The sequence below is a fragment of the Lissotriton vulgaris genome, chromosome 1_1, assembly GCF_964263255.1.
Source record: "Lissotriton vulgaris chromosome 1_1, aLisVul1.2, whole genome shotgun sequence".
NCBI lineage: Eukaryota > Metazoa > Chordata > Amphibia > Caudata > Salamandridae > Lissotriton > Lissotriton vulgaris.
The window spans coordinates 478,502,848-478,517,793 of NC_141685.1; positions in this window are offsets into that span (position 1 = coordinate 478,502,848).

A 14,946-nucleotide genomic window follows, 5' to 3' on the forward strand; every position below is an offset into this window, starting at 1 on the left:
TTTTGCAGGGCTTTTAAAACTGCTGCACTGCTGCAAAACCAGCTCCACTAAGAAAACCTGCCCCCATCCTTCAACCCTCCCGCGGAAATGCCTGCCTGTCGCCCATTGCCGGGTTACGGCCATTCCATGCTTGGTGGTGTTCAAAACAGACAATGTCATGTTGGTCAGTCCACCAGCACTCACTGTGGCTACACGAAGGCAGTGTTCAACATAAAACAATAGCAATTAATGTGTTATTCACATTACTTAAACAATGGCTATACAGCTAGAAGGTTTTAACCTGAAATGTGTGCTCTTTAGCAATGATTTCTGAAGTTCTGCGGGGCATTTGAAAATCTTGTGTCATCTCCAAAAACAGCTAATCTTATCTTACTTTACTTGCTGCTCCTGTTAGAGGTTTGCCCAGGGACCATAACTCGCAGGAGCCACAACGGAGTGGAGTCGGAGAGTGAAAATTCTAGGCAAGTCAATTTAACGACTCAGTCAGTCTCACTCTCACACAACCTAATCTGCCTCATGTCCCGCCCGAGGTCCTACTGTCCTATTTAGTCAGAGTGTGACAATTGAGTGAAGCAAGGCAATCATGGCCTGGTCCCAAATTTGCTTTGATTCTAGGTATTCACTTTAGTCTTGACACCCAGCACCCACACAGAAGGCACAAGTCCGATTAGACTCTAACTCTGAGGCAGCATCAGCAAGGCTTTTACTGCCACACCAGGGCTGGCCAATAGTTTTCATCAGGACTGTCATCATTGGTAGCGCCTTTTCTTGCTACCAGATTGATGGCCCATGGACCTGGTCAGCGGTCCTAAAAACGGTGGCACATATACTGCTCCAGGCACAACTTCGTCAGCTAGGGTAGGATCCGGCAGGTGCGCTCTTACACTTACAGACATATCCTGCTAGCTGCAGCACATGTAGTTAGTCACTGTCCACTCATGTCCAACCATGCTGCATGTGTTATGTGCTCATTCGTCAGCTTCCTGTCCCAGTCCTGTAGCAGATAGATGCAATGTATCAAATCAAGGACTACATCGGCTTTCCCAACCCGGGGTCATGTGTAATTTATATTGGCAGCATGATGACCTTTACATTGGTCAGACATTTGAGTTCAATAAAGTGCATATCATGACCAATAAGATTGCCTTTATAGAGAGCCAATTATAGGCAGGGGAAACCCAATAAACCCTTGTAGGCTTGGGCAATGTGCAATTCAAAACAAAAGGTGCTACAAGGGATTTGTTATTAAATTGTTCGGTCTAAGTTCTGAGTTGTACCATAGTAACACACTCAACAGTATCCACAGGATAACGATATTATTGTAAATGGATAAATGAATTAGTGGAAGGTCAAAGGAAAACAGAGCAGAGGAATTTATATTTCATAGAAAAATCTTTACTGAAAACAAGTTGTGGGAGATAAATATGCAAATTAATTTTAGCAAGAAATCATGAACAAAGATTGACAAAAATGTATCTATGGTTCATGACTTAACACATCAGCTCCTTATTAATGAAGAAAAGACAACCCAAAATGATCAATTAAATGTGGTTGTGAGTTCGTGTTGTGAAACAACATTAGAGGAGTTGATGGAATGTCGACGTTTCGGTCTCGGTTGCTGATGTCAAGAAGACCATCATCAGGACGATGACTATTCAATTGCTGAAGCAAAGACTCCCTTGGGGTATGAAAGGTTAGACCTCCTTTAGTTGGCCGTCAAAAAATCTTGATAGCTTCAATGTAATTCTTGAAAATAAATGAAAACCGCCTCAGTTGGTTGCGTTAGGTGAGTTGAAACACCAAGGGTGTAGGGCGCTGTTCAAATCTGTGTGTTCTCTTGTAATTAAAGAAAAGAAGTGCAAACCGCCTCAATTGGATGCTCTAGACGAGTTAAAACACCAAGTGTGTAGGACGCTGTTGGAATCTGTGCGTTCTTTTTAAAAAGGGTCGGTCCGTAAAACAGCGTACCCTGGCTCAGACTGACCATTGAGCCAGGATACGCTGTTTTACGGAGGAGTTAGACTGTGTCCAGTGCCTCCCTAAACAAATGAGTCTTGAGGCGTTTCCTAAAAAGAAGAAGGGTGGGTTCCTTGCGGAGGTTCTCAGGCAATTGGTTCCAGAGTTGGGGAATTAAAACAGAGAAAGCTCTGCCAACTATAGATGCAGTTTCACCTGTGAATAGGCCAGGATGCCTGCCTTGGATGTCCCCGGACGTTCCGGCACATACCTCACTAGGCGCTCCTTGATAGAAGCTGGGGACTGGCCGTAAATGGCTTAATGGGCAATGCAAAGGCACTTTAACAGAAAGCCAATGCAACTTATGCAGCAGAGGGGTAGCATGAGCAATTCTAGGGAGCCTAAAAATCAGCCTGGCTGCATCATTCATGGTAGCCTGCAGCTTGCGGATTAGTTTCTCAGGGAGACCACTATATAAGGCATTGTCATAGTCCAGCATAAACACGATCGTGGCAGACACGATCATCTGTAGAGTGGTGGGTGAGAGAAGGGGGGTAACTTTCTGCAACTGTCTCATTAAACCCAGATAGGTGCCGACCACAGCAGCGACTTGATTGGTCATGGAGAGTTTGTCATCAATCTTGATGCCCAGGCTTTTTACAACGGGAACTGGCGTAGGAACGATGTCACGCTCTTTGGGCCAGAAGTGGTCATTCCAGGCGTTGCCTTTGTAGGAGATTCCAAGGAACTCCGTTTTGTCAGGATTGACATTTAACGGGTTGGCTGTCATCCAACTCACTGTGTGTCTAATTAATATTTTGCTCACAGGTGTGGGCATGCGGGGGGGGTATTGGTCTGCAGAATAACTTGGATGTCATCTGCATAGTTAAATACTTGACAGTCCATGTAAGCTAGGGCAGCCACCAATAGCTGGAGATACAGATTGAAAAGAAGAGGGGACAGAGCTGAGCCCTGAGGGACACCACAGGTGAGGGCACCAATATTTGACATCTGCTCACCAAGTTGGACTCTTTGGGACCGCCTTAGCAAAAAGGGCTCAAGCCACTGGAGAGCCAACCCACAAATTACCATATTGCAATCCAAAACAAGAGTTGAGAGTGATTGACTGTATTGAACGCCGCTGACAGATCTAGCAAAATCAGAGTCAATTAAATGCATATGTGATGCCTAGACAGAAAGATCAATACAATAATCCTGTATTATTCAACTATTCCACAAACCTGGCGCAAGGTGCCATAATTTAGCCTATGGATATTAGATTCAATAAAGTGCATATGCAATGCATCAGCAGCAAAGTGGGTTTTGCTTTGTTCTTGAACCACACTCTATAAGGTGCATGTGGAGTACATGAGTGGCACGAAGGCCATTACTATAAACCAGAACCAACACTTTTAGTGCAGTCATGGTGGCCCTCACCTAGAGGTATTCAACAATAAATAAATAGGGAAGCAAAAAACAATGTATGCAACACATTATGATTAATAAGAAGATTGTTAAAAAGTCATAGAGTGATTTCATTCAGCAAAAAAAGAGAAGAGCTGGGCCCAGTTTACAAAAAGTGTAACAATTGACCGGCCAGGCCTATGAGCGCATCTTTAAGATAGCCCTGTGGGTACCCACTTAGAGAAAAGAAAACGTGATATGGAGAACACAATGGATATGTGGGTATCATAGTTCAATTGCCTAAAGACCTCACTACAATGTCTGAACCCCAGGTTTCTACATAACTGAAGCAGCCATCAAATCTTAGCCCGCTTGCATCCATGACAAAAAAAATCACATGATATTCTGTCTCTTCTGCGTTATTACAGGCTGGGCAACCCAAATTGGATGAACCCGTTCATCTAAAAGCACTCAACGGGAGTACCCCATGTCTGAATAGCAGATATGGCTTCTTGGCCTAGATTGGCTGGATGTCGTCCAGAACAGGTTCTAGTCTATTTTGTTTTTTTTACTTCCAGCAACGCTAGGGTCAATTGGCCTGATGTGAACCTCCTCTGTTACTGAGCAAGTTTATGTACCCTATAACTCTACATCAGAACCTTCCTAGAAGTAGCTGGGCAAGTTTCTTCTGCGTTGTTGCACAGGTTACCACTACCAATGGCCACACAGGTATACCTAATACATGCCAGCCATGATAATGTGCCCGCACCATGTAGGCCCCGAACGTCACTCAGTTCATCCCTGTATGCAGCCAATTCAGGGGGTACTCCACAGATGTTGCCAAAAACAATGGGGTCTAAGAGCAGCTCCGTCTGCAATTGGTCTAATCCCAAGATCCATTGGTAGAGGTGTGAGTGGGAGCTAGGGGGAGGACCCACTAGTTGCCTAGCATAGGAATTCTCAATGCTGGATAAAGAGACAGATGTACAATGCCCCCGGATTTCAGCACCATACAGGGCAGCGCCCCTGGCTTACACTTTATAGATTTCCACTACCAGGCCAACAAATTTGTGGGTATAACTCCTATGTATTTTTGACAGGACCCCCGTTGGCTGGTCCAACTTTAGACTTGCTTTCTTGATTGGCGCATCTCAGTCCATTTTTTCAGTGAGAGTGATCCTAAGGTACTCAAATATGGACATCCTCTTTAATGGTCTGCCACCTAGATGGGGATTTGGCCAGGTAATATTACTTGCATTGAATACCATGTACTTGGTTTTCTGAAGATGAATCTCCAGACTAAGCGTGGGCGGAAAATCCGTTCCGCTCGCGGATTTTGCGGATTTTCGGGAAATCCGCAATCCGCGAGATTTGCGGATTTCCCGCAAAATCCGCAAATTCGCACGCAGCGGATTTTTTTGGCGGCGCGCGGCGTTGGTGATACAATTTTTGCGGCGCGCGGCGTTTATCATCGTTTGCCGAGTTGTTTTTTTCGATAGTTTGCGAGTGCTGCGCCATTTTGGATCTTGCTGTGTGATCCCGCGGGAATTGGCGAGCGCGATTACGTCATCGCGGCTTGCCAGCGATAGTTTGTCAACGCGAATACGGCGAGATCACGTCTCGCGGTACTTCGCAATTGCGAGATTTGAGATGCGGCGAGCGAAAATATAAATTTGCAATTCTGCACAAGAAATCCACCAGCAAGCAGCATAAACCTTCTAGAAATGATGATTTTTATGTGAATAACTCCTTAGTTTGACATTTGCCTGCACTTTTTTAGCGAGGAGTCCATTTTGGGGAGGGGGCAGGGGGGTGGGAGGAAGGAAGTGCCCCATAGTCTTCAACTTCCTGTTCCTGTTCAGCAGGCTCCTCCCAGTGCTTTGTCCATCTCCTGGTCACTTTTCATTTGGATGTGGACCTGGAAGGATTACTTTTTGTGGATGCTGCTGGATCTTTGGATTTGAGGCCTTTTTGACTTTCTTTGGATCACTGTTGGATTAGAAATTTTACAAGTAAGTTTGTTTGGGGCATTACAGTTGCTGCAACTAAAATTTTGGGATTTTCGATTTTTGGGCTGTTTTGGGGCCTTTTGCCCAGGGGTACTCAGTGGTGGGTGGACTGATTCTTTCTGTGGGTTGTCTTGAACTTAAACATCATGGAGGCCATAGATGAATTGGGATTGTGCTGATTTTTCTGTGTTTTTCGATTTTTTTTTTTTGTAAAATTTTGTGTTTTTCGATTTTTGACCTGTTGTTGGGGCCTTGACCAGGGGTAGTGAGTGGTGCATGGGCCTAGTCTTTCTGTGGGCTGTCTTGAATTTAAACATCATGGAGGCCATGGATGGAATGGGATTGTGCTGATTTTGCAGTGTTTTTCGATTTTTGGGCCTGTACTTGTGGCCTTTTCACCAGGGGTATTTGAGTCTAGCATGGGCCTAGTCTTTCTGTGGGCTGTCTTGAATTTAAACATCATGGAGGCCATGGATGGAATAGGATTGTGCTGATTTTGCAGTGTTTTTCGATTTTTGGGCCTGTACTTGTGGCCTTTTCACCAGGGGTATTTGAGTCTAGCATGGGCCTAGTCTTTCTGTGGGTTGTCTTGAATTTAAACATCATGGAGGCCATGGATTGAATGGGATTGTGCTGATTTTGCAGTGTTTTTCGATTTTTGGGCCTGTACTTGTGGCCTTTTCACCAGGGGTATTTGAGTCTAGCATGGGCCTAGTCTTTCTGTGGGTTGTCTTGAATTTAAACATCATGGAGGCCATGGATTGAATGGGATTGTGCTGATTTTGCAGTGTTTTTCGATTTTTGGGGGTGTTCATGGGGAGGGACATGCCATGTGGCTGGTGGCCATTTTGAGTGCAGCTACAGGCACTGGCCATGTGCTGGCAGGCAAGTGGCCATTTTGAATGCAGGCTTTGTTGTTAGGCCTCCAACCATTTTGTCTACTTTTCAACCTTTATTTATGCCCAGGGGTAGTGAGTCTTGCATGGGCCTAGTATTTCTGTGGGTTGTCTTGAATTTAAACATCATGGAGGCCATGGATTGAATGGGATTGTGCTGATTTTGCAGTGTTTTTCGATTTTTGGGCCTGTACTTGTGGCCTTTTCACCAGGGGTATTTGAGTCTAGCATGGGCCTAGTCTTTCTGTGGGCTGTCTTGAATTTAAACATCATGGAGGCCATGGATGGAATAGGATTGTGCTGATTTTTCAGTGTTTTTCGATTTTTGGGCCTGTACTTGTGGCCTTTTCACCAGGGGTATTTGAGTCTAGCATGGGCCTAGTCTTTCTGTGGGCTGTCTTGAATTTAAACATCATGGAGGCCATGGATGGAATAGGATTGTGCTGATTTTGCAGTGTTTTTCGATTTTTGGGCCTGTACTTGTGGCCTTTTCACCAGGGGTATTTGAGTCTAGCATGGGCCTAGTCTTTCTGTGGGTTGTCTTGAATTTAAACATCATGGAGGCCATGGATTGAATGGGATTGTGCTGATTTTGCAGTGTTTTTCGATTTTTGGGGGTGTTCATGGGGAGGGACATGCCATGTGGCTGGTGGCCATTTTGAGTGCAGCTACAGGCACTGGCCATGTGCTGGCAGGCAAGTGGCCATTTTGAATGCAGGCTTTGTTGTTAGGCCTCCAACCATTTTGCCTACTTTTCAACCTTTATTTATGCCCAGGGGTAGTGAGTCTTGCATGGGCCTAGTATTTCTGTGGGTTGTCTTGAATTTAAACATCATGGAGGCCATGGATTGAATGGGATTGTGCTGATTTTGCAGTGTTTTTCGATTTTTGGGCCTGTACTTGTGGCCTTTTCACCAGGGGTATTTGAGTCTAGCATGGGCCCAGTCTTTCTGTGGGCTGTCTTGAATTTAAACATCATGGAGGCCATGGATGGAATAGGATTGTGCTGATTTTGCAGTGTTTTTCGATTTTTGGGCCTGTACTTGTGGCCTTTTCACCAGGGGTATTTGAGTCTAGCATGGGCCTAGTCTTTCTGTGGGCTGTCTTGAATTTAAACATCATGGAGGCCATGGATGGAATGGGATTGTGCTGATTTTGCAGTGTTTTTCGATTTTTGGGGGTGTTCATGGGGAGGGACATGCCATGTGGCTGGTGGCCATTTTGAGTGCAGCTACAGGCACTGGCCATGTGCTGGCAGGCAAGTGGCCATTTTGAATGCAGGCTTTGTTGTTAGGCCTCCAACCATTTTGCCTACTTTTCAACCTTTATTTATGCCCAGGGGTAGTGAGTCTTGCATGGGCCTAGTATTTCTGTGGGTTGTCTTGAATTTAAACATCATGGAGGCCATGGATTGAATGGGATTGTGCTGATTTTGCAGTGTTTTTCGATTTTTGGGCCTGTACTTGTGGCCTTTTCACCAGGGGTATTTGAGTCTAGCATGGGCCTAGTCTTACTGTGGGCTGTCTTGAATTTAAACATCATGGAGGCCATGGATGGAATAGGATTGTGCTGATTTTTCAGTGTTTTTCGATTTTTGGGCCTGTACTTGTGGCCTTTTCACCAGGGGTATTTGAGTCTAGCATGGGCCTAGTCTTTCTGTGGGCTGTCTTGAATTTAAACATCATGGAGGCCATGGATGGAATAGGATTGTGCTGATTTTGCAGTGTTTTTCGATTTTTGGGCCTGTACTTGTGGCCTTTTCACCAGGGGTATTTGAGTCTAGCATGGGCCTAGTCTTTCTGTGGGCTGTCTTGAATTTAAACATCATGGAGGCCATGGATGGAATGGGATTGTGCTGATTTTGCAGTGTTTTTCGATTTTTGGGGGTGTTCATGGGGAGGGACATGCCATGTGGCTGGTGGCCATTTTGAGTGCAGCTACAGGCACTGGCCATGTGCTGGCAGGCAAGTGGCCATTTTGAATGCAGGCTTTGTTGTTAGGCCTCCAACCATTTTGCCTACTTTTCAACCTTTATTTATGCCCAGGGGTAGTGAGTCTTGCATGGGCCTAGTATTTCTGTGGGTTGTCTTGAATTTAAACATCATGGAGGCCATGGATTGAATGGGATTGTGCTGATTTTGCAGTGTTTTTCGATTTTTGGGCCTGTACTTGTGGCCTTTTCACCAGGGGTATTTCAGTCTAGCATGGGCCTAGTCTTTCTGTGGGCTGTCTTGAATTTAAACATCATGGAGGCCATGGATGGAATAGGATTGTGCTGATTTTGCAGTGTTTTTCGATTTTTGGGCCTGTACTTGTGGCCTTTTCACCAGGGGTATTTGAGTCTAGCATGGGCCTAGTCTTTCTGTGGGCTGTCTTGAATTTAAACATCATGGAGGCCATGGATGGAATAGGATTGTGCTGATTTTGCAGTGTTTTTCGATTTTTGGGCCTGTACTTGTGGCCTTTTCACCAGGGGTATTTGAGTCTAGCATGGGCCTAGTCTTTCTGTGGGCTGTCTTGAATTTAAACATCATGGAGGCCATGGATGGAATAGGATTGTGCTGATTTTGCAGTGTTTTTCGATTTTTGGGCCTGTACTTGTGGCCTTTTCACCAGGGGTATTTGAGTCTAGCATGGGCCTAGTCTTTCTGTGGGCTGTCTTGAATTTAAACATCATGGAGGCCATGGATGGAATGGGATTGTGCTGATTTTGCAGTGTTTTTCGATTTTTGGGGGTGTTCATGGGGAGGGACATGCCATGTGGCTGGTGGCCATTTTGAGTGCAGCTACAGGCACTGGCCATGTGCTGGCAGGCAAGTGGCCATTTTGAATGCAGGCTTTGTTGTTAGGCCTCCAACCATTTTGCCTACTTTTCAACCTTTATTTATGCCCAGGGGTAGTGAGTCTTGCATGGGCCTAGTCTTTCTGTGGGTTGTCTTGAATTTAAACATTATGGAGGGCATGGATGGATTGGGATTGTGCTGATTTTGCAGTGTTTTTCGATTTTTTTGTGCTCTATAACTGAACTGATGTTCCTCTGTCTTCCATTTTTTTTAGGTGCACAAGACTCAAGAGAACCACCAGTGCCAGGAAGAAGTCCTGCAGCGGTGTGTGTGTGCAGCATAACGTCACGCGACGTCACGTCTGGCCTCAGACAACTCTACAATTCGTGCAACTGCGGCCTGCTGTCTGACCTGCTCTGAAGAAGATGGCCCCGCCCCCAAAGAAAGTTCTCCGTAGCTCCTCTAGCAAGAAAGTTGCTAGTAAGGAGCAGAAGAAGCAAGTTACCAAGGAGGCTGGTGTGCCACCCGCCACTTTTTTTGGGAGCAAAAAAAAAAGTACGCCTGCAGCAGCAGGATCTGCTGGGGACCAACCTGAGAGCAGCACCCCTGCTCCATTGGGTTCAGTGCCTCCACCACCACGCCAACTTAAGTCAAAGCCCTTGAGTGCTTCAGAGGCAGTCAGTGTACTTCTCCAATCACCATCGACCAGTGATGTTGGCTCATCGCAAGAAAGTAGCAGCAATGTCCCTGAATCAACACAGGTTGTTGTAACTCATCTGACAAGTGTTGAACAACCACAGCCGCAACAACAACACCATGTGCAAGTACACGCCCAAGTACATGTGGAAGGAGAGGCAGCAAAAGGAGATGCGCAAGCAAAGGTGCATGGACGTTCACAAGTGCCCACAATAGTTGTTCCTCCCGAAGTAGGGGCACATTTGGAAATCGACAATGAAGCTGAGGTATCATTGGAAGCCACTCCTCCTGATGATCATTCATTGTCTTCCACATCCCTAGCAAGGAAAAGATCAAGGGGGGTGTCTACATCTTCTTCAAGCCCACCTCGTTCTGGTGCAAGTGATCTGTCTTGGGAACCACAACTGCGGTCTGACAGTGAGGCAGAGGCACACCATGATCTGACACCGGTACCTAAGCGTAAAAGGAAGGTCGTCCAAAAACTCAAACCTATGGAGTGTGATGAGGCTCAACAAGAAGTGACAGATACTGCTGGTGATGAAGCCTCTCACGATGACGACGAGCCAGTCATCACAAAGGTCACTGCAGCCCCACCGGGCATGCAGCAAAGAGACATTTTGACCCTATCCCGAGAAGCTGCTGAGCGTGATGATGATGTCGGCGAGGAGGCAATGGAAATGGAATCATTAGATTTGGAGTTAAGTAGTACACCAAAACCTACCGCTTCCATATTTCTTCGCAAGAAGGTACCCACCTCGTCCTCGACCTCAATTCGTGGTGGTGAAAGTGCAAAACGTACTGAAGTTCGGCAATCCACATCCTCCACTTCATCTGTCATTAGCAGCAGGACCACCACCACCAGTATCGCCGCCTCCTCCGGCCCCCGAAGACATTTCAAGTCTCCAGTTTGGGACTTCTTTAGTGTTTGCCCAAAAAAGGAAAACGTAGCCATTTGTAGCCTTTGTAAGCTTCGATTTAGTCGTGGTAAGCTTGGTTCTAACTATGGTACCGGAGGCCAGAGAGGTCATCTTGAGAGAAGGCACCCTGTCCAATGGTTTCCGCACCTAGAGGCGGTCAAGAAAGCCGGAATTGCACGTAATGAAAACGTTGATTTGTCATCTGCTGATGACGAGGAGGTAGAAGAAGACGATTCAAACACTTCACTTACACCCAGTTCCCATGTCAGCAGCACACTCCATGGGAGCCACACTAAGAGTGTGGGAGAGAGTGAGACATCAATGCGGAAAAGTTCATCAGCGAGCGTAACTGGGTCGAAGAGATCATCATCATCCCGTAAATCATTGGTCCAGGGCAACATTAAAAAGATGTTGTTTACAGAAGCGCAATATGAACGCAACCACCCAATGACCCGTCTGTATAACACTAAGCTGGCTAAAATGCTAGCTCTGGACCTTCTCCCTTTTTCTTTTGTAGAAGGGGTTGGTTTTCTAGAATTAGTGACAGCGCTCTGCCCTAAATGGAAGGTTCCTAGCCGGTTCTATTTTGCCCGAGTTGCGGTTCCAGCACTACATGAAGATGTTCTGAAGGTGATTGGGGCAGCTTTGCAGAAGAGTGCTGTTCACACTATACATCTGACAACAGACATGTGGACCAGTGGCGCAGGCGCTGATTACATGTGCATCACTGCACACTGGGTCTCTTTTTCAGGGGCTAAAGCAAAGCTAAACTCAGGTGTTGACACTAACATTGTTTTTAAAGGTGCTCGGAAACATGCAACACTAGCCATGTTTGGTTTGGAGAAACGTCACACAGCAGAAAACATTTTGGATGTCTTTAACACAAAGGTCCTTAACTGTCTGTCCCCACTAAAACGCAAGGTTGGTTATGTTTCCACGGACAATGGCTCCAATATAGTTAAGGCCATGAGGGACGGTTACTATTTCAGAGTGCCGTGTTTGGCGCACTGTATAAACCTGGTTGTCCAAAAATTCTTGGGTAACAAACGCAGTGCAGCGTACAGTGTATTGGAGAACTGCCGAAAAATTTGCAAGCATTTCAGGCATTCTTTTAAGGCCCGGAAGCAGCTGAGGAGCATGCTATATCAATGTCAAATGCCAGTGAAAGCACTCATCCAGGAGGTGGTAACACGTTGGAACTCAACCTTCTACATGCTTGAGCGTCTGTATGAGCAGTATACGCAACTCGATCAATATTTCTTGAAAGAGGGTATAGAGGAGCTGAGGATGGGTGGGCTGCAATGGAACATAGTTGAAAGCCTAACACGCATGCTTCGTCCTTTTGAGGTCTTCACGCGTGCAGTCAGCAAGGAGGACTCTAATTTGGGAAAAGCTATCCCATTGTTGTACATGCTGGAGGACCAACTGAAGGAGGTGTGTTCTGTGTTTGGAAAAGATGACAAAAAGAAAGACTCTTTGCTTCTGGCTGAGCAATTATTACAGCTCCTACAAGGTGATGAACGTCTTCAAAAGATCCACTCAGAACAGCATTACATTTGTGCTACTATTCTGGATCCACGCTACAAAAAGGCGCTGGCAGGCAGAGCATTCTTTCCTTTTGGTGATGAAGATGTTACAAAGTACAAACGTTGGCTAGCCTTGTCAGCCAAGAAGTTTGAAACAGAACGGCTGGAAATTGAAGGAAATGGCAGTACATCAGCAGGCCATCCCCAGTCAAAACAATCCACTTCTGCACCTGTGGCTGTGGCACAAGTGACCTCTCAGCCGTTAAAGACACCGGCAACCGGATCATCTGCACGAAAGACAACAGAAACATTGGAGGCTGAAGAGGATTGGCTAGCTCTGCGTGGGTTTGGTTCTCAAAAGGTCAGAGGCACAGCAAGAGCTACGCAAAGTGGAGGAACCTTGGAGGAGGACCTTGAGTCGATGGTGAAGGACTATCTGAATGACTCCACAGAGGTCTATGTTAATTCTGACCCATTGGCGTATTGGCATGGGAAAAAAGAATTGTGGCCACAGCTCACCAACCTGGCTTTAAACTACTTGTCTTGCCCACTCGCAAGTGTGTCTTCTGAACGGGTTTTCAGTGCGGCTGGTGGGATTGTAACTCCCAAACGGAGCCGCCTCTCGCCCAAAAATGTGGAGAGGTTAACAATGATCAAGATGAATCAGCACCTCATACCACCAGATATAAGAGTACGAGAGAGCGTGCCGGATGAAGAGGAGGTGGCCAGCACCATAGATGAGGGAATTTCTACTCTGTCAGGTGCCACTGACCTCACCCTGGCTGAATTCGCAGAGTATGATGACGAAGCCTTATTCTTATTCCTGGACCGTGATACCGACTTCGAGCCCTGAAAATGAGACAACGAATCAATAACTTTCTTTTTCATCCTTATTCACTTTTATTCCTGTGTGTCTGTCTTTCTTTGTTGTGCACAGTTAATATAATTCAAACTTTAATCAGATAATCACAAAAACAAGCCCATCAGCAGAACTGTCTTCACTTGTTTGCTAATTTATTTGAAGGTGCCGCAGTCTGCATTCCTCAGGTTCACAAGTTCAGAAGAACATGCTCCTCTATCCTCCTCCTCCAGACTCCTATTTCCATCAAAGCAGAGGGCTGGTTTACGCCCAATGAAGAAAGACTCAGCACTTGTGGGGGTGTTGTTCTACCTCTTTGCAGGTGAGTTGACGGGTCTGGGGCCATTGCTGGGAAGCACTAAAAGTGGTTTGTGCCAAATCCGAGGCGGAAAATTTTTTGTGTTTTTGATGACTTGCTTGCCTTTGAGGTGCTCTTAGGGGGGGTTCCGTCTGTTTGTGGGTGCGTTTCGTGGTCTGAGAGCATTGCTGGGACACTCTAATCTTGATTGCATTTGCTTTTCAGGAAATCCGTCGTGCCAACCCCGACTTATGGCCTAGCTATGCAGCGCGTTTGGACCGAAGGCCCAGAAATATTGCAAGTATGAGATTTTGCTTTTGGCCTGTTTGGGGGTGTTATGCTTCTTGGCGGGTGGGTTGCCGGGTCTTGGGGCATTCCTGGGAAGGTCTAATACCGGGTAGAAGTGGTTGGGACAAAATCCAGGCCGATTTTTGTTTGGGCTATTTCTGACATTTTGCTCTATGTAGCGTTTTCGGGGGCCTGTTTGGGGGGCTTCCTGGTGTTTGTGGGTGAGTTTCGTGGTCTGGGAGCACTGCTGGGACACTCTAATCTTGATTGCATTTGCTTTTCAGGAAATCCGTCGTGCCAACCCCGACTTATGGCCTAGCTACGCAGCGCGTTTGGACCGAAGGCCCAGAAATATTGCAAGTATGAGATTTTGCTTTTGGCCTGTTTGGGGGTGTTATGCTTCTTGGCGGGTGGGTTGCCGGGTCTTGGGGCATTCCTGGGAAGGTCTAATACCGGGTAGAAGTGGTTGGGACAAAATCCAGGCCGATTTTTTTTTGGGCTATTTCTGACATTTTGCTCTATGTAGCGTTTTCGGGGGCCTGTTTGGGGGGCTTCCTGGTGTTTGTGGGTGAGTTTCGTGGTCTGGGAGCACTGCTGGCTATATATACTTTACTTTGCAAGAGGTTTGAAGCAAATCCATGGTGGCTGAGGGGACTTAGGGCCTAGCTGCAGAGCGCGCGCGGAGTGATTTGGGAAATTTGTGAAAAAGTGACTAAGTCCCCATTTTTGTACTTTTGCTCTTTGGCTGTTTGGGGGTCTTCTACTCGTTTTCTCCTGGGTTGACGGCTCTGGGGCCATTGCTGGGAAGCTCTAATACCGGATAAAAGTGTTTTGGACCAAATCCCAGGCGGAATTTTTTTTGTGTTTTTGATGACTTGCTTGCCTTTGAGGTGCTCTTAGGGGGGGTTCCGTCTGTTTGCGGGTGAGTTTCGTGGTCTGGGAGCACTGCTGGGACAATCTAATCTTGATTGCATTTGCTTTTCAGGAAATCCGTCGTGCCAACCCCGACTTATGGCCTAGCTACGCAGCGCGTTTGGACCGAAGGCCCAGAAATATTGCAAGTATGAGATTTGGCTTTTGGCCTGTTTGGGGGTGTTATGCTTCTTGGCGGGTGGGTTGCCGGGTCTTGGGGCATTCCTGGGAAGGTCTAATACCGGGTAGAAGTGGTTGGGACAAAATCCGCGCGGAAAAGCCTTTAGTTTTGGCACTTTTTGTAACTTAGGGTTCGTTAGGGTTAGCCCTAGCAGCAGGATTGCATGTGTTTCGGGGTGTTCTAGATTTTTCAAACTGAGTTCTGGGGTCTTAGAGCACTCG